An 18,438-nucleotide genomic window follows, 5' to 3' on the forward strand; every position below is an offset into this window, starting at 1 on the left:
ACAACCGGAGAGAAGAGTGAAGAAAGAATACTTGTGCAAGCACGGAGAGCCCCGTGTATAGCTCCCAAAGCAGAGTCTTCTGAACACTGAAGCAAAAGGATTTTATCAGGAAAACATATAATAATGAGACTATAATGAGAAAAGTTACACTCTTGGTGTTCCCCCCGCCCCCCGAAGGTCTTATTTGAAACAAACAACTTGAAGGAATGTTAGACAAGCTTTATTTTGAGTGGTGAGGTGGGTATGGGGATTGAACTCAGCGGCACTCGACCACTGAGCCACATCCTCAGCCCTATTTTGTATTTTTTTTTAAGAGACAGGGTCTCACTAAGTTGCTTTGCACCTCCTCGTTGCTGAGGCTGGCTTTGAACTTCTGATCCTCCTGTCTCAGCCTCCCCAGCTGCGTGCGCCATCGCGCCCGGCTAGACAAGCTTTTGAGGGTGGAGGCTCTTGTCCCTAAAAGTTCCTGTCTGGCAGCCAACAAATGCACTTGATGCCTCCCTTTTCTTTTGGGCCCGCTCAAACTTTGAAACCTGGGTTCTTGGCTACCCCAAAGTGAGCAGCCTGGAAACTCTGCGGAGGAGTTTTCCAGAAGCGACCCCCATGGGGCTCTGGCGAGGGACTGGGTCCGGTGCCTCTTCTCTCTCTTGCCGTCGGTGGGCACCCTGGGCAGGCGGGCTGGCTTGATCTTATTCCAGTGTCCTGTCAAACTAGGGGCGTCAGCATCAGCAGGGCGAAAGGAGGTGGTCCTTGGGTGGCCTGCCAGTTCCACCGCGCGCAGAAGTAGGGGGCAAGGGCAGCCTCCCCGGACCCTGGAGGCCAGAGCCCGGCTGCAGCCCCCGCCTCGCGGTTGGCGGGGCGGGGCCTCTGGGGGCGGGCCCTCGAGTGGGCGGGGTGTCGGCGCCGCGGGGTGCTGGCGGCCGCCGCGGCGGAGCGGAGGGTGCGCAGGGGAGGGAAGGGCCGGCGGCCGCGCCGAGGGAGTGAGTCACCTGACCGCTGCCCGCGCCGCCTGCCGCGCGCTCGCCGCCGTCAGTCGGGCCGCGCCGCGCTTCGGCTCTGGTGAGTGGCTGGGCCGCCCCGCCTGCCCGTCCTCCCCGGGGTGGGTCAGCGCGCGGGGTCGGGGCTGCAGGCCGAGGGGCGACCCGGGGGCAAGTCCGGGAGGCGTCGGGGGTCCACGGGAGGCGCTTCGCGGGCGAGGGTGGTGCGCAGCGTGGCTCGCAATCGGCCCCCATTCCTGGAGCGTCCGCGCCCGCGTCCGCGGAAGGGGCGACCCGAGGCTGCTGCGCGGCCAGCGCTGCTGTGTGACCGCCCAGCGGACTTTACCCGGGCCGGCGGGGCGGGGCGCGCCGGGCAGCCGAGTGTCGTCCCCGGCCCGACCCGCGCCCCGCCTGCGGGCGACACATCCGCGCCGCCCTCGCGGCCCCTGCCCGGTATTGTCCTCCGCCCCTACCGCGGCGTCCAGCGAGCTGCTGCTCCCGTAGCCTGCGTGTGTGTCGCGCGTGCAACCACGTAAGGAAGGCCGAGTTCGTGGCCCAGCCAAGACACAGCCTTGCTGTGCTAGGTTGAGCCAAGATTGATTTGGGGGACCCGAGATCCCGGAGCTCCCCTGGTAGGACTGTTGCCCACACGTTGTAAATTAAGCCTCTTACAATATGGGGAGAGTGGGTGTAAATTCTGGAGACGCCAGCTTTGCGCTCGCGTAGTGTAACGCGAGTGCCATTGCCTCTTCATTCTTACCGGCAGCTCCTTGCCATTGAGTAGAAAGGTGCGGAATGCTTTTATGTAAAGCCTTCTGCGTTCCACTTGGGCTGATTCAAGGTAGAGCGTAGTAATAATTGTGAAAGAACGTGTGGGGGGAAAACAAGCTACAGCGTCATGCTTGGAAGAACAAAGACTGTTTCGCAGGGTGCTGATCTTTTTGGAGAATTATATCGGTGTCGGAACTGTTACCTGGAGGAGGCCACTCTTAGGTCTTTGTTCACTTGTTGGGACACTCCTTTCATCCCAGAGGGCTTGCATTTAAGGCATTTCGGAAAGATAAAGGGTGGAAATCTCAGAGATGTTAGCGGCAGAGCCCTTGAGCGCTTCACATGGTCAAGCAGAGAAATGGGAAGAGGTGTGGGCCTGCTTCTTCCTGGTGTTGGGGTAGTGGTGCAAGGGCTGGGCTGGGCTGGGCTTGAAAGCACTTGCCACTTCTGTCTTTGGACATCATAAAGAAACCTAGGGAAGAAAAAGGCCCCTGGTGAGTCGGTTGGGAGTAGAGTAGCCTTGGTGTAGTGATTGCTCATGTATTACTGTTGTTTAGTCTATGAATCTGTCAAGTGGCTTACCATTGTTCAGTACGTTGGTTGGCTAACAAGGTAGGGTGACTCTTTAAAAAAAGTTGGGTTGCTGAGTCATTCGCCCCAGCCCAAGAGGTAATTAGGAACAGCTGGTGCGATACTCTCATCACATGCCTCCACTATAAAAGGCCAGGGAGCACGCTTGCCTCAGAAGGTCGAAGGGGACCAGGCCACAGTTGTCTGTGTTGATACAGGTAATGAGTGAGTGAAGTATAAGAGCATTCTTAGGAAGTGGCTAAGTAGCATTGAGGTGGTGTTTAAACAGAGTAGCCTTGTGACCTATTGCAGGAGAATGTGAGGCCTTAAAACTTGCAGGTAGGAGTAACCCAATCAACAGTGTTGTAACAAAAATTTTACCATTTCTACTGTACTTATTGTACTTTTTTGTGGTTTTGTTATTGAGTATTCTATATGTTTCAGAAAGTGAACTTAATTTGTTCCTTATAAAAATTTATTTATGGAATCATGTAAGGGGGTTCCATATCATTTTTCATGGCCCCTGGATTTTCATGCATACATGAGTAGTGTGATACCATCAGGGAGTAGGTAAGAACAATAAGGGTGGATTGGCAGGTCTTATGGGACAAATCTAGAAAGAGCTGTTAAGAAGCAACAAATGTATCTGTCTTATTCTCTTGGTATATGTGTCTATATCTTGTGTCATTGCATTTTGCTTAAAAAAATGAGTGGGTGAGCCCACGGGAGGAGTCCTCAATGCAAGGTTTAGGAATGGAAAGTTTAGTTGGGGGTTGGCGGTGAGCAATCTGGCCCTTACCTTTGACTTGAAGAGTGATTAATCTTTTTTGGTGGTAGTTCATTTAAAACATTTTGTAATAGGAAACATGATCCTTTCATTGCTGTAAGTTTGGAAGCAAAGATTACAATCATGACTTTTTTAGGTATTAGGGTTTCTAAGGTGGAGTACCAGATGGTTCATCTGAGAAGAAAATATTAAAACTTTGCCCCCCGACACACCTTTTAAAATTTTTTTTGGCAGTGCTGGGGATTGAACCTAGGCCTTGCTTGCAGAGTAAACACTCTACCAACTGCCTATCCCTAGCCCTAAAACTTTGGTTTTTAAGAGTTTTACATAAAATAAGAAAGACATTAAGATGAAAGATACAGATTAACAGTAGTGCATGCATATTGTATGAGTATATGTTGTTCATTCTTTTTCTGTTGGGGAATATAAAGAATTTAATTCTTTTAACATCTGGAATTTTTTTTTTAAACTTGTGATTTCTTTTTAAGAGCTATAGTTATTTAAATTTATTCTTAGTGGTCTAATTAATTCTTATTTCATGTGTAGTTCTATTCTTTTTATATTACTTTGAAGGTTAGATGCTTGCATGTAAATTTCTTATTACATTGGAATTAGGTATGGGAATTTAAAAAAATTCATAATTCTATTCATTACCATCCTATTTTGAATTTGGTTCAGAATAGTGGTTGGTTTGCTTAATGTGTATAATCTGAAGTGTAGTGATAGGTAAGAAGTTACAATGGGAACACTTGAAGGTAACATATACATTGGAGTACAATATTTATATAAAAATTATTTTAAAAATTGCTTTGTTCTGTTGATGTTTGAAAGCCTGTTTATTGTTTGTTTTTTGCCAAACTCTTTTTTGTTTGTTTGTTTGGACAAGCTCACAGCCCTTTGATGAGGATTGCTGACTAGTGTTCAGCAAAATCTCTTGGAAAATGGCATTTATTTAGAAAAGTCAACCTTCTAGGAGTGCTGGGAGCCATTAGTATTTATCACTGAGTTAAATCTCATATACCATTCACCTCCTATATCCCTGTACTGTGAGATGTGATGCCCAGAAAAACAGTTGCAAAACCCGTTAAAATTACTAGGATTACTTATTAGTAAATTATTTATTCTCTTCACTGTGCTAATTTCTTTGAAGACTTATATTTTAGGAATTACCTCCTCCCTTCAGTTTTCTGACTGATGCTCTTAATGGGAAAATTGTTTAAACCCTAAAACCCACATCTCCTGACGGTCCTACAAAATGTTGTGGAGTAGATGATTTATGAGATTTTTTTTGACTTTAAAAAAATAAGGTAAAATACTGATGTTCAAGGTATGGGGAATTTGAGTGCTATTTGCAAAAATCCAGGCCCCTTGGAGAGAGGAAGGCAGATAAAATATTAACTTACATCACCATGAAGCCTGGCCTTCTGGCTTACTTAATGCATAGCATGAATAGAACTGAAGTTGTGGTTGGTTCATTGTACAGGTGACAGAGAAACCATATACCAAGTGGTTGAAAGTAGGAGTTAGGGAGCCACAGACTGCTGAGGAAGGTTGAGTTCTGGTTGTGTTAAAGCCAGTTCTACCTGGTGACTAGTGCCTTGTCTCCTCAATGCAGTTTGGCAGTGACAATAGAATCTAGATTGTTGTGAGGATTAAATGTGTTAATAGGGATTAAGTGGTTGGGACAGTGCTAGTTTATTTTAAACATCAATAAATGTTAGTTGTTACTTTCTATTGTCCAGAGTCAGGGAAGTGCTTGGTGACAGAGCCACATTTTGTAGCTTCCGCAGCCACTGACCACAAGTGGGTCTGAGGAGCACAGCAGGTCATTGCTACTGGAAAAAACAATTCAGTGTCCTCTGATGATGAGTTAGTAGCACCACTTCTCTCACACCCAGTTTCTGAGGGTAGGGAACCCAGGACACAGCTTTTTACTTAAAGAAATCTGACAATCTCAGCAGAGTACGCTAGAGCACATTGCTCAGTCAGTACCTGTTAATTGAAATTGGTGGGGTTTTTTCCTTTTTTTTTTTTTTGGTGTGTGTGTGTGGGGGGGGGGTGTGGGACTAGGGACTTAACTCAGGGGCACTCAACCACTGAGCCACATCCCCAAGCCCTTCTTTCTATTTTATTTAGAAACAGGGTCTCACTGAGTTGCTTAGCACCTCCTTTTGCTAAGGCTGGCTTTGAACTCTTGATCCTCCTGCCTCAGCCTCCTGAGCTGCTGGGATTACAGGTGTGCACCACTGTGCTTAACTTCTGAAATTGGCTTTTGAAGAAATAAAAACACTTGCCACTCTCTGCCTAGTTTTTTCTCTACCTTATAGTTGAGGACAATCTGGTTTGTCAGTATTAAGTCATCTGGTCACTCTCTCCCTGCTTATTAATTATAGGGCTAAACTCATTTCTCAGGTCTTATTTCTGAGCTCTATCAGGTTTATTTGGAACATTTGGAATGTACATTTATCTGCCAGTTACTTCTTTTGAGTACTGTTTTTTTTTTTTAAGATGACATTTCCATGTTAACTTGGAGAAATTATCCATAATATTAATATGAATAATACAGTGAATATGTTTGTCATGTAGCTTGTTATACCTGTTAATAATTCAGAAAGTGAGATCCCCCGTCTCTAAATAAAATAGAAAGAAGGGCTTGGGCATGTGGCTCAGTGGTTGAGTGCCCCTGAGTTCAATCCCCAGTACCAACACAACAACAACAACAACAACAAAGCCAATTTCAAAAGCCAATTTTTTAAAAAAATTACACTCTATTGAAACAAAAATAGAGTGTCAGTTTTCTGCTAGTGAGGATCTATTTTCTCTCCTGTGTCATACTGAATGTCTTTTCTGTGTTTGTTTACAAGCTATCCATTGGTTGCTGCACTGGATGGTCTAACTGGATTAATAATAATTCCATGAGTTTTGAAACTTGGAAGTTTTTAGAAGATTGAAGGAGAGAACATTATGTGTCACAACTCATAAGTGTATACTGAGTTGAAAACTGTTGGATTTCTGCTTTGTTGTCATCATTTGTGTGATGACTGAGGAAGCAGCTGGTTCGTCTCCTGAGATAGACAGAAAACTTACTTTGTGACTTGCTTTTACCTGTAATTGACTTAGAATGAATGAGCAATTCAAATTTGAGTTGTTTAGATGTTAAACATTTTATACATTAAAACTTTTCTTTTAGTGCCATTACTCCTCCAAAACATATCCTTAGTTTAGAATCGGAATGAGTTTGGAAAATATTAATATGGTAATAAAAGTCATGCTAATACAAACATAGGGAACAAAGAAGCAGTGGTTGTCGGGACCCTGGATGCTAATGACTGCTGCATGAGCACAGAGGGCATGCCATGGAGCTGGCTGGCTGCAGATTCCTTTCTGGGCATTGGTACAATGTAGAAAATATTACCATAATACAGCTGAAGCTGTGTGCAAATCATATTCTTTTAAAAATAAATCTTTTTTTTCTTAATGCCATAGGAAACTTGTTCAAAAGAATATGTTTGTAATGATTATTCCCAGTATTTATTTGTTGAAGTGATTTTTACTCCTGTCACCTTTTAGATTGGATAAGTCCTAGTGGACAGCCACATTCCTCTTCTCATCCCTAGTTAAACTGGAGTTATACTAAAAGATGCTTCATGGAGTGGGGCCATGTTTTTCAATTTCTTTGAAGTCTGAACTTTAGCAATAGCTTACTTCCTAGACTGTAGTTTAAGTAGTAGATTAAAGGCATCTGCCTGCTCTCCCCACTACCTTTTTTCCATTAGTCTCTTATTTTTTATTGACTTATCTGTCCCTAGGAATCTGTGGGGAGGTGCTTTTGGCCTAAGGAGGTGAAGTCTACAGGGTTCTGTTGAAGAAACAGGAGAGAGACACCCACCCAACTCCCTGATTACTGATATCTTCATGTACTTAATAATCAATTTATTAGGTTGTAATTTCAGAGTCAGTGGTTTTGGTAAGATCAGTAATTTTATTATTATATATCTTATATTCAAATATTATTTTAAAAATGTAAAGCTGTTATCAAATTTTGGCCCAGGCTTCTTCATTTCCAAACTACCTGATATCTTTTTCTTTACTGTGTTTTTCTGAAGAGTGGTCTCAGCCTGGCTCAGGGTTCTTTCCTAGGTAGGAATTGTCACTTAAAATTAGAAGAAGTAAGAAAAAAAAGCTGTTGGCTCTTTTAATATATATATATTTTTTCACATTAGCAGAAGACTTTTGAAGTAGAAAAGCATTTTGCCCACTTAGTAGGGTCCTTTGCTGACATGCTTGGAGTTCCAGCTGTCACTTAGCAGAGGAAATGGCAGTTGAGGTTGAGTGTTTGGCTCTGTCACCTTTCGCTACTTATTGTCTCTTTGTGGTAAAGGACTGTTGCAAGCTCAGATCAAGCTCTAGGTATACTTTTGGACTTTTGAACATGTTTTGCCTCAAGGGCATGGCTCTGGCCCTTGGCCCAGTTGGTCTGTTCCAGACCCCAGCTCTCTAATACCTGAGGAGTGAGGAATGATTCTTTCTCCTTTCTTTCTATGTTTGCTGTTTCTAAAACTCTCACAAACTTGCATTCGACTTTTGGCATGTGTAGATAGCAGAGTGGATTATTAATTCATTTCAACATTGTTGCATTCCTGTTTATTATGTATTAAGTTTACACTTACATACTAGAAACTTTTCTAGATATTAGCAGTACGGAACTTTTCAGAAGTGAGGATAATGGACAAGCAAGTCATTGTTATAGCTTGTGTTATTTGCTGTAAAGCAACATGTAAAACGTGTTGTGGAACCATCAACTTTGAGAAGCCTAAGTTTTGGGAAATCAGGAATGCCTTAGGAATATAAAGATGAATGCATAGTTCAATGGAGGAAATGGCTTGCATTGATAACTCTTGAGAAGCTTAGCTGTGAAGAGGAGTACAGAGAAATAGATCTTAGTAGGAGGAGATTGGGGTCAGGAAAGGTGTGTGATTAAAAATTCAGTCAGTAGCTAGGCACAGTGGCACATGCCTGTAATCCTAGTGACTCAGGGGTGGAGGCAGGAGGATTGCAAGATGAGTCTCAACAAATTGGACCATCTCTCAACATTAAAAAGGGTTGGGAACGTAGTTCTGTGGTAAAGTGCCGCTGGGTTCAATCCCCAGTAATCCCCCCGCCCCGCAAAAAAAATTCAGAGGAAAAAGATTGAAGTTGAAGGCAGTGTCCTTGTTTTGTCCTTGGCTAGTTCCTTTTAGAATTGCAGGATGGCTGCCACAAATTCACGACTCAAGGAAATATATCTAAGTTTTCTGGGAGGAGAGAGACTGTTTTTTGTTTCTTCTTCTTCTTCTTCTTCTTTCCCCCAGAATGTCTGTTCACAGTATAGTGAAAGAACATATTTCTTTCAGTACTCTAAACAGTTCTAAAGTTCTCTGCTATTCCCTAATACGCTGAGGGAAAGGAGAACTGGTAATGAAACCTGGTAGCTCCAGAGTGTGTCTGTGCCCAGAGGACTGCTGTCTCTTAATCTGTGGGGCGCAGGGTGGGCTCGGGTGGTCATCACCCCCGGGACATCTGCAGCTGTCACTGAGGTAGCCTAGCTCAAGCAGAAGGTTTCTTGGCCAGACAGTCCAGGACTCTTAGAACCCAGATCTTTGAATCAAAGATACAAACAGGTGTATCTCCCTCCTTTATTCCTCTCCTGGAAGGAAAGTTGTCCTCGGCTGAACTCACTCCACATTCTTTTCAGGTATCAAAAATAATGCCACCTCAAGTTTATGTAGTGTTCTTGTAACACTCCTGTACTTGGATTTGAAACTCAAATTAAAGAGTTTTAAATTTGTGATTCATGTGATTCACTTATTACTCTGGTTTAACTGCTGCTCTGTTTAATTAAAATTTGTTACTTAAAATTCTTTTTATTCTTAAATCTTTCCTATTTTTGGAGTCAAGTTCATTATGAGTTGGTGTGTAAGAAATGAGTGGAAATTTGAAGAGTGCTTTTTTTTTTCCAAGTACCATTTGTACTGTGTGTATCCACTCTTAGACCTGCAGAGGTCATTCTGACCTTGAGCTAGTTTTAGGGCTCTCACCTCTTCTAGGCAGTTGAAAGTATTTTGGATCATAGCTGTAATTCTTACAGATTGGAAATGACATGATGTACGAAGAGTCTTTAATTAAATTTTGAATGTAGAACACAGACACTTAATACTCTGTATTGAGAGCAGTTTTGGTAAATAACTCCTAACATTCTTTCCTTCTTGAGTTTTCCATGTGTAGTATAGTTATAGACTTTGAATGAAGTTCAGCATAGTTTAGTTTCAGAGTTTCTTAAATGATAGGAGGTTGGCTATGTAATCCAGTAAGTGTTAATGACAAATTAATTTGCTGACTATTGAGTAATAATGGAAAAGTTGCTGTTCTGTAAAAACCAGTTTAAGGCATTTCCCTACTCCTTGTTCTTCTGTCCCTCCTCAGTTTTATCTGCCCCTCCCCCACTGGCTGCTTGAGTCTTGTAACAGGAGTTGAAGTGTAATATTTGGATCTCCTCAGTCTTTAAGTTACTGACCCTCTCAGGGCCTCTTATCCTTATCTGTTCCTTATCTGTAACAGAAACAAGCCATCCTAGATGAATGTGCTCTTTTAGTTAGAAATTGTTTAGCTCTGTGAAATTAGTGATTATCTTAGGCATGCTTGTATCATACTTTTTTTTTTTTTTTTAACCTTGTTGAGCTCCTTATTAGGTGTTCTAAATTTTTATTGTTAAAGGACCGGGAAACCTCATTTGGTTTTTTTTTTTTTTTTTTTTTTGCATTTGGAATAATTCTTGGGTTAGTAGAATTATGTGTAATTTTCTCCATCATGTGCATAATAATAGCAGCAATAATGATGGAATATTAGTGGTGTTGTACCATGCACCTTACTGTTAAATGCACTAATCAATCAGTCTGTAAAGTGTGGAGGGTGTTTTCCTGCTGGGGGAACCTGAGGTCATGACATTGGGTAACTGATAGAAGACCCTATACTTGGTAGAATATGAATAGAACCCTAATTTTATCCCAGTACTGGTGGTATTAACCTAAAACTTGATGTTTCCCTTTTTCTTTCATAATTCTATGTGTTTGTTTGACTCTTTACACTTTCCAAGGGCTTTGGGAGATAAGGAGAGCAGGAACTGCCTGCTTAAGCCACCTAGTCCTTTCACAGATGCACATGTGCCCTTGTTCACACGCTGCACCTGACTTCAGAAGTCCTTTCCCCAGTCTTCCCGGAGCGGGATTTTTCTTCAGATCAAGCCATGTTTGTATTTTAGGTTCTTATAGAGTTTAATTCAGTCTTTGGTAATTACTGTGAAGATATCAGTGGAGACTGCAGAGTTTTAGAGTTGCCTCTGAGTTTTACACATGGTTTCAAACCAGTGTTCTCTCGTGACTGACTGGAGAACATATCCATTATAAAGGCGGAAAAATAATTGGCATTCTTTGGGAGGCTTCAAGAGACAATTGTAATAAATGCAAACTGCATTTTTAACCAAGGCACATAATTTGAGTGTTTGTAGTTATTGTTTATTGTAACATTTGTAAAGTAATATGAAATTATGGTGAGAATTTGAGTGTAGAAATAAACAGAAAGATTACCTTAATGTAACCATTGTTAATATTTTGATATCCTAACAAGGCAGTTGTGTTGGGGTGGCGGCTAATATTTCTGGGCCTGTTAAATTTGAGATGGCATTTAGACATACCTGGAATAACCCGAGTGTACATTTGGGTACATGAATATGAAGTTTAAGAGAGAAGTCAGGAGTAGACCACGTGTAAACACAGGACCGTCTATGCTGTGGGTCTGCACGAGTTCACCTAGGGAGTGTAGACCAAGAGGAGGAGACTGAGGACTAAGCACAGGGCTCTCCAGCTTCTAGAGGTTTGGAAGGGAAGATTCCCCCAAAGGAAGTTGAGAGCAGCTGCCAGTGAGGTAGGTGAGAAATCAGAGCATTGGCTTATCGTGGAAGCCAAGTGAAGAAAATAGGTTTCAGGGAGGAAATGATCAAAGTGTTGAGTACCACTGAGATACGCTGTGAAGAGAAGACTCAGAATTTGCCATTAGGTGATGTGGAGGCCCTGGAGCTTCATGAAGTGGGTTCTGTGGAGTGGAGGGAAGGTCTCGGTTTAATGGACTCACATGAAATTGAAAAGAGAAGGAAGTGAGGGGACAGTCCTTTGCTGGGGAGGAGGGTTCTGTACAGAAGAACAGAGATGTGTGGGGAGGAGTGTTGCATTTTAAGAGAGGAACTATTTGAGTTTGTCCTGTTTGATGGTGGCATTGCTGAGTTTTTACTCTTTTTTTTCTTGGTGAGACTTTGCTGAAGTTTGTCAGATTTATTAGTTTTCCCAAAGAATATGGTCTTGATTCAAATTATCTGTTCTAAAAAGCAAATGCAAAATTTTAGTATGTGCATGGTTTTCTTGGTGAGAATTCAGTAGATTTCATCAGATTCTGGAAAGCAGAGAACAGTGCTGTAGCATTTGGCAATTCAGCAGATCATTGCTCTAGGAGATACCTTTATATTTTTTAAAGAATCTGTTTGCATTGTGTTCACTAATATTAAATATTAAGCAGTATGTGCATAATAATTATTCCCAATAGAGAAGAAGTTTTTTGGGGGGTTACTCAGGGGCACTGGACCACTGAGCCCTGTCTCCAGCCCTATTTTGTATTTTATTTAGAGACAGGGTCTCACTGAGTTGCTTAGGACCTCGCTAAATTGCTGAGGCTGGCTTTGAATTTACAATCTTCCTATCTCAGCCTCCCCAGCCACTGGGATTACAGGTGTGCACCACTACACCTGGCGAGAAGAGATTTTTTTATCTATCTATTTATTTATTTATTTATGTAGATGGACACAGTACCTTTATTTTATTTATTTATTTTTATGTTGTGCTGAGGATTGAACCCAGGGCCTTACAATGTGCCTGGCAAGTGCAATAGTACTGAGCCACAACCCCAGCCCGAGAAGAAATCTTAATGTGTACTTTGAAACCTTGCCATCTCCTGTATTTGTCAAAATCTAATGTTGTAGTAGTTGAAGGTTGATTTTTCTCTTTCAAATGTCTTTTTTTTATATGACGAATCATTAAAAAATTGGAATAAGATTCATAATCAAGTTATCAAATATTTAGATTTAACCAAATTTTACTACTCTTTTGTTTAGTATTAGTATTTAGCACATTTAAATTTGTGTTTTTACTCAATATAGTATGTTCTTGGTTTTTCAAAAAAAAATGCAGAGAGCAGTCTTGTCTGCTGCACCTGCTCCGCCCCTAGTTTTCATATATGCAGTGTTTACTCATTTCTGCTGTTTAAATTTCTTGGTGGTTACCTCTGTTTCTCTCAGATGTTTATGTCTCAGTTTGTTTATTAACCTAAGACTTCATCTGTTGATTTTCTGTTACTATGAATGATGATTTTATTTACTTCTACCATACTCTTACCTGTATTTAGATTATATGTATTAATTTTCTTTTTATCCTTGGTCACATCTCCAACTGTAAACGTGGTTTTATTTTGATCTCATTAATAAAAGGCATTATCTTTTGTCTCTGCACATCATAAGTAATGTAGAAGTACTACTTTCCTCTCTCTAGTTCCATGTCCTAGCTTGTCACTTTTATTTTGTCAAGGTTGATAATATTTACACTCTGTCCTATAATGGTAACTAAGCATTCCATCATTTTTCTTTGAAAACCAATTAACAGTGTTTGTCATTATACCTGTGTCAGTGTTGGGTGCAGAGCTAAGTACTGTTCATACATTGCTGTCTGCAGTTTCATTGTCACGTGGTTCCACATCAGATTCAAGTAATGGCTAATGATTATTGACCACCTGTTGTACATCAGGTACTCTACTAAGAATAGCATAGCATTTCATTGGATCCTCCCAAGAAAAATTACTGTTCTTGTTCCTGGTTTGCCAGGAGAAAAGAAAAGAAAAAATCATCACAGATACAGGTGGAAAGTAACTTGTTTAGCTGGCAGGGGTATCACAAAGTGATAAAGTGCACTTTCATGCTGTCCACCTTCAGTGGTCCCTAGAGCAGCTAGCTGTTACTTGGTGAGTTGCTGACAGAGTCTTTAAGGCCTTACCTGTGCTCCTTGGTAACAGCCCTCCAACCTTCTCGTGTTCAGCCGCTGATGATGGAGTCCTGTGATGTCTGAGGTGTGAGTACTAGGACGGTGATAATAGGCATACCTTAGGGAAGGCCAAGTGTGTTGGAACTCACTCTTTAGGGGGATTTTTGAAAATTTCATTCTTTGCTTTTCTTTTTTCTCCCTTCTGAGTTTCTTGTGGGATCCTTAAGTTAACTGGGATAGTAACTGTTGGACCTCCCTCTCTACCCATTAGTTATTCATCTTAGGAAACCTATAGTCACATCACATTAATGATGAAATATCAAACACTTTCCTTAAAGACAGATGGCAAGGACCCACTCTCGCCACTCAGTTTTCAGTCATTGTGATAAGGTAAGAAAACAAAATGAGTCATGTAGGTGGGAAAGAAGTAAACTCTCTATTTGCAGGTGACATGATTGTTCATGTACATAGACAATCCTAAGATTACAATGCAGTTGTCAGAACAGTGAATTAAGATTGCAGAGTACATGGTAATATTTAAAAATTAATTTTTTTGTTTATGTAGGAGCAGCAAAAACTGAAAGTGAAGTTTAAAAACCCGTCTATTTACATTGCTACAAAAAACCCTCATTAAATACTCAGGGATAAATTAAAGATGCACAAACCTTTGCTAAAACATCATGATAATGTTGAGAAACACGAAGACCCAGTTAAATGGAGAACAATGCCATATTCGTATACCAGACGACTCAGTTTAACTCTTGGTTCTGCCCAGATACATAGTTTCAATTGCAACCCTAATCAAAATTCTATTAGTTCTTCTAACTCAATAAGAATTAAAAAGCTTACAAGAATTAAGTAGACATTTCCCAAAAGAAGATATAAAAATGTCCAATAAGCCCATAAAAAGATGCTCTATATCATGAGTCATCAGGAAGTGCAAGTCAAAACCTCAGTGAAATACCACTGTACATTTATTAGGATAGCTAAGATTAAAAAGATGACATTGCCCAGGGTTGATGAGAATGTAGAGCAACTAGAATTGTTACATGCTCTAGTAGCAATGTAAAATGACATAATCACTTGGGAAAACTATTCAGCAATTTCTAGGAAGTTAAATATACACCTACCATATATGACTCAGCTCTTCTAATCCTAGGTATTTATTTACCCAAGGAAAATAAGTATATTTCCATACAGATGTTCATTGAAGCTTTATTGGACTAACACCCATACTGAGAACAGGGTAGTTGTCCAACTTTAGTACAATAGTTTATCAACTGTTAAATGGGCAGATTGCAGCATACTATATAGTGGATTGTTATTAAGCAATAAAAAGGAACAAACATCTGATACACACAACATGAATAAATATTGAAATCACTCAGTTGGGTGAAAGAAACCCCAAACAAGAGTATATAATGTGATCCCATTTACATAAAAATAAAAGAAAATGCACATTAATCTCTAGTGGCTTAAAGCAATCATTGGTTACTTGAAGTCAGGGGCATAGGGAAGGAGAGATCTTAAAGGGACGTGTAGAATTTTGAGAGTGATAGAAATTTTTGTATATTGTCAGTGATGATGGTGGTTTCATGTGCATATACAATTGTTAAAACTTATTGAATTATGTGCTTTAAATAGATTAAGTTTATTCTATGTAAATTATACATGAAAGTTGATTAAAAATACTGGCTGCAAATGCATAATAAAAGTATGTGTTCAATAAATAAGTTTTATTTATATGAACCAGTTCTGGTTGCTAGTTCATGTTTTCATACCAGAGAGAAATACCAGTCCTTTTAAAAATTAAGTGGTTGCTAAGTGTGTTAAGCAAATAAAAGACTTAATTATTTCCTAAGTTCTTTGTAGTAAGAAGGTACAGTGGACCTTTTAGTCTTGTTTTGGATCTGCAGCTTGGATTTTCTGTTTTTTTCCACTTCTTTTTCCCTGAATTCTTTTCCAGTTTCTCTAAACTGATGAGCCAGAATTATCTAAGTTGGATTTGTTAATTTCGGAAGTGAAAAATCTTTTTTTTTTTTTTTTCCTGATGTCTGAGTAGGTGACTATGTAAAAACGACTTCATCAAACTTCTCTAACAGTACAAATTCCTCCCCCTAAGTTTAACCTTCATTTCAAAATTTAGATATGGAGTTAGTTCTAGTAAATGTAATAAAAGGTTCATGACTTAACTGTATAATTTTTAATGTTAGGAAGGTAAATGGAAAAACTCTCAACTTGGTCTGTGTGGGAATCATAGAGTCCACATGGTACTGTTGGGTCTTTGCCATCCCCTAGAAAAACTGGAGATAAGGTTCGCCTCATTTCAGAACACTCAGTATGGGAAATAGTGGGCATATTACGACATTAAGTGATTTGGAGAATTTTAGAGCTTAGGTGAGAGCCAAGAAAGATGTCATGGAAAGATGTGGTGGTCAGGGGAAATGCCTGGGTTCTGAGCCATCTAAGACTGCCCTGGAATTGAGTGAGGCAGGAGTAATTGACAGGTGATGAAGCTGATGCTAGGCTTCATCAAACCTGGCAGGGGAAGGCAGGTTTGATAAGTCCACCCAGCAGCATAGATCCAGCACATGACTGAATATGATGCTTAAATTAAAATTGATCAGAAAGATGTTTCTGTGTGAAGACTTACCACAGACATGCCTTTGTGAAGTCGCTGCCTGTGTAAGTGGTTATGCAGATCATTCCTCTTCCACCCATTGGTGGCATTCTGCTTGATGTTAGGTTATTTATCATACCCCTCCATGTTGAGAATTAAAACAACATGGTCCTTTGATACTTCAGGTGAATAAAATTCTAGCTCTTTTGTAATCCTGGACTTTATCCTCAGACAGAGTTTTCTTCTAAACTTCTAGTGTATGAAGTGTTGTTGACCTAGATCCATAATCTCACATTTACCATAAAATTTTATTTTCTATAACATGATTAAGATATGGTCAAGTCATAGCATCTTCTTTTATTTTATGTATTATTTTGAAAGCAGAAATACCAAATGGTAACTGTATTAAAACTTAACTTGGCAGAAGTTGTTGCAAGTTGAGCTACAGGAAGCTTCAAATTGCTTATTCATCCTTTATCAGCATTAGCCAGTGACCCAGCATTTTGCTAAGGTCAGTAAACCTTATTTTGACTTAAAATAATAGTATATATTTCCAAGAATATACGAAAATTCAGGTGTAATATGAGACTCCAAATTTGTTTTTAATAATAATAAAAGTTTAGATGCGAAAGGCTCGAGTGTTATATTTTACTTTTCAGGTATGAAAAATGCTAGTCTGATTGAAGTTGGAAGAAGTGAGGACTGGGAATATAGCTCAGTTGGTAGAGTGCTTGCCTTGCACGCACAAAGCCCTGGGTTCAATCCCCAGAGCCACAAAAAATACGTGAATAAGAGAAGTTGGAAGGAGTTGTGCTATTATTTGGTACAGTCAGTATATAGTTGAATTATTGGGGAAAAATGGATTACTGACCCCTTAGCTTTCAAAATTAGAAAGATTTAGTTTCCAGAGCGCCTTTATGTAGTGCCCACTGCTGCTGAGAGCAGTGAGCAAGGCGTCTTCACTCATGCAGGTCATTTGTATTGGCTGAGTTTATAGTTGCAACCTGTGCTTTTCTTTGGCCAGTTGTCTGCAGGTATGTTTGTAGCTCCCAGAGTACTGAGCCTGGCTCTGTTTGCCTTCCTGGTCCTGGAAAAGCCATCTAAGAACTTTGTGCATGCTTGGCTCAATGACATTTCCATTTATTTTGGAACAGCTGACTGGACTGTGTTTGGAAGGTGATCTAGATAATATGAGTTTGGGGTTTGTATTAAAGATGCCAAGTAACTCATTCAGAAGCAAGTACTGGTATTGGACCAGGTACTTTGTTACATGCTTGGGGTCTGGCAGAGAACAGTCAGACAAGATTTGTGACATTTAAGCTGAGACCTAAAAGGTGAGGAGTCAGGCAGCTGAAGCTCATTTAGCAGGCATTTGTGCAGGTCCTGAGATTAGTTGGAGCTTGGAGCCAGTGTGGCAGGAAGGCAGGAACAGTGGGCCTGGAGGTGACAGCAGCTTGAGATGAGGCTGGATTAATAGATGGAAAACCTGACACAGAGGTCTGAAGCACATGTTAAGGATTTTGAAGATGTTGTAGGGGGTTTGTGGGAGGGAAGAAATCACTCTGATAGGGAGAAAGTGAATTGAAGGGGACCCAGAGGGTGTAAGGCTTTCGTTAATATCATCATGATAAACATCAGCTCATATTTATTATTTGCTTGCCGCGGGCCAGGCATTGTGCTAAACTGTTTTCTTCATCACCTCATGGAAATGTCACCCCATCCCAGTGAGGTGGTATTATCATCCCTGTTTTAAAGCTGAGGGAACTAGGACTCAACAAGATTGATCAATTTAGCCACGGCCATTTAGCAAGTAAGTGGCAGAATTGGGATTTGAACTCATAAAATTCCAAGCCCTAAGCTGTTAGCCACTGGGCCTGTGTTTCAGTACGTGGAATGATGGTCCATTAGTTGGTCTTGAAATTGAGTAGATCATACGGCGACTTTTTTAGTTGCCGTAGAGTAGAAAATAACACAGAGTACTTTGTGTGTGGCGAGGATAAAATATTGATATGTGAAACTTTTGTTTTATTTTTATATGACCTTATTTGTACATGCATGACCTTATGTACCATTGCCAAAAGTTAAACAGCACTGTCCAGGCGAGAGCTGATGATGGCTTAGGTTAGAATGGGCAGTGCCAAGGGGAAGAAATGGACCTCAGCGTTAAAAGGCAGAGGCAGCAGGACTTGGTGAGCATTTGGATCGCGAGCCTGACTGAGGGAGGTGTCAGGAGTGAGTCCCAGGTTTCTGGTGTAAGCAGCATCTCTCCTGGTATGTGCTGCACTCCGTCCACTTAAAGAAAGATGGCCCCTTCTTAGTGCGGGCGTAGGACTTGGGGTTGGTACCCTGTCTGAGGGCAGCCAGACTGTAAGTGGGCTGTGAACCCATGAGGTGATCTCTTACAAAATCTGCCTGAGCGGGGCATGATTCTGTTGGAGTCTAGGTAAATAGTGAGCCAGCTGGTGGCAGGATGAGGAGTTGGGGGCCACAGGTGCACAAGGTTGTGCAAACAGCAGCTCAAGAATGAAGGCACAGGAATCGCTTTTGCTGGAGTCACCTTGAAGTGGTGACTCTGGAGTCATCCAGAGAACCTTTAGG

General features: G+C 41.0%; 1 protein-coding gene across 3 annotated transcripts in view; it reads left to right on the top strand.

Moving 5' to 3' along the window:
• The first annotated feature begins 295 nt into the window (after positions 1–295).
• The window catches only part of Bach1 (BTB domain and CNC homolog 1), a 43,716-nt gene continuing 25,573 nt past the window's right edge, over positions 296–18,438 (top strand). For 2 of the 3 annotated variants that reach the window (XM_026396154.2, XM_026396155.2), the window contains exon 1: positions 296–1,059. The gene's annotated coding sequence lies outside the window, so the exon portion shown is untranslated. Of the gene's footprint in view, positions 1,100–18,438 lie in introns of all 3 variants that reach the window. The other variant, XM_026396156.2, reaches the window with a different exon arrangement.

This window comes from Urocitellus parryii, chromosome 2 (assembly GCF_045843805.1).
Source record: "Urocitellus parryii isolate mUroPar1 chromosome 2, mUroPar1.hap1, whole genome shotgun sequence".
In the NCBI taxonomy this organism is placed as follows: domain Eukaryota; kingdom Metazoa; phylum Chordata; class Mammalia; order Rodentia; family Sciuridae; genus Urocitellus; species Urocitellus parryii.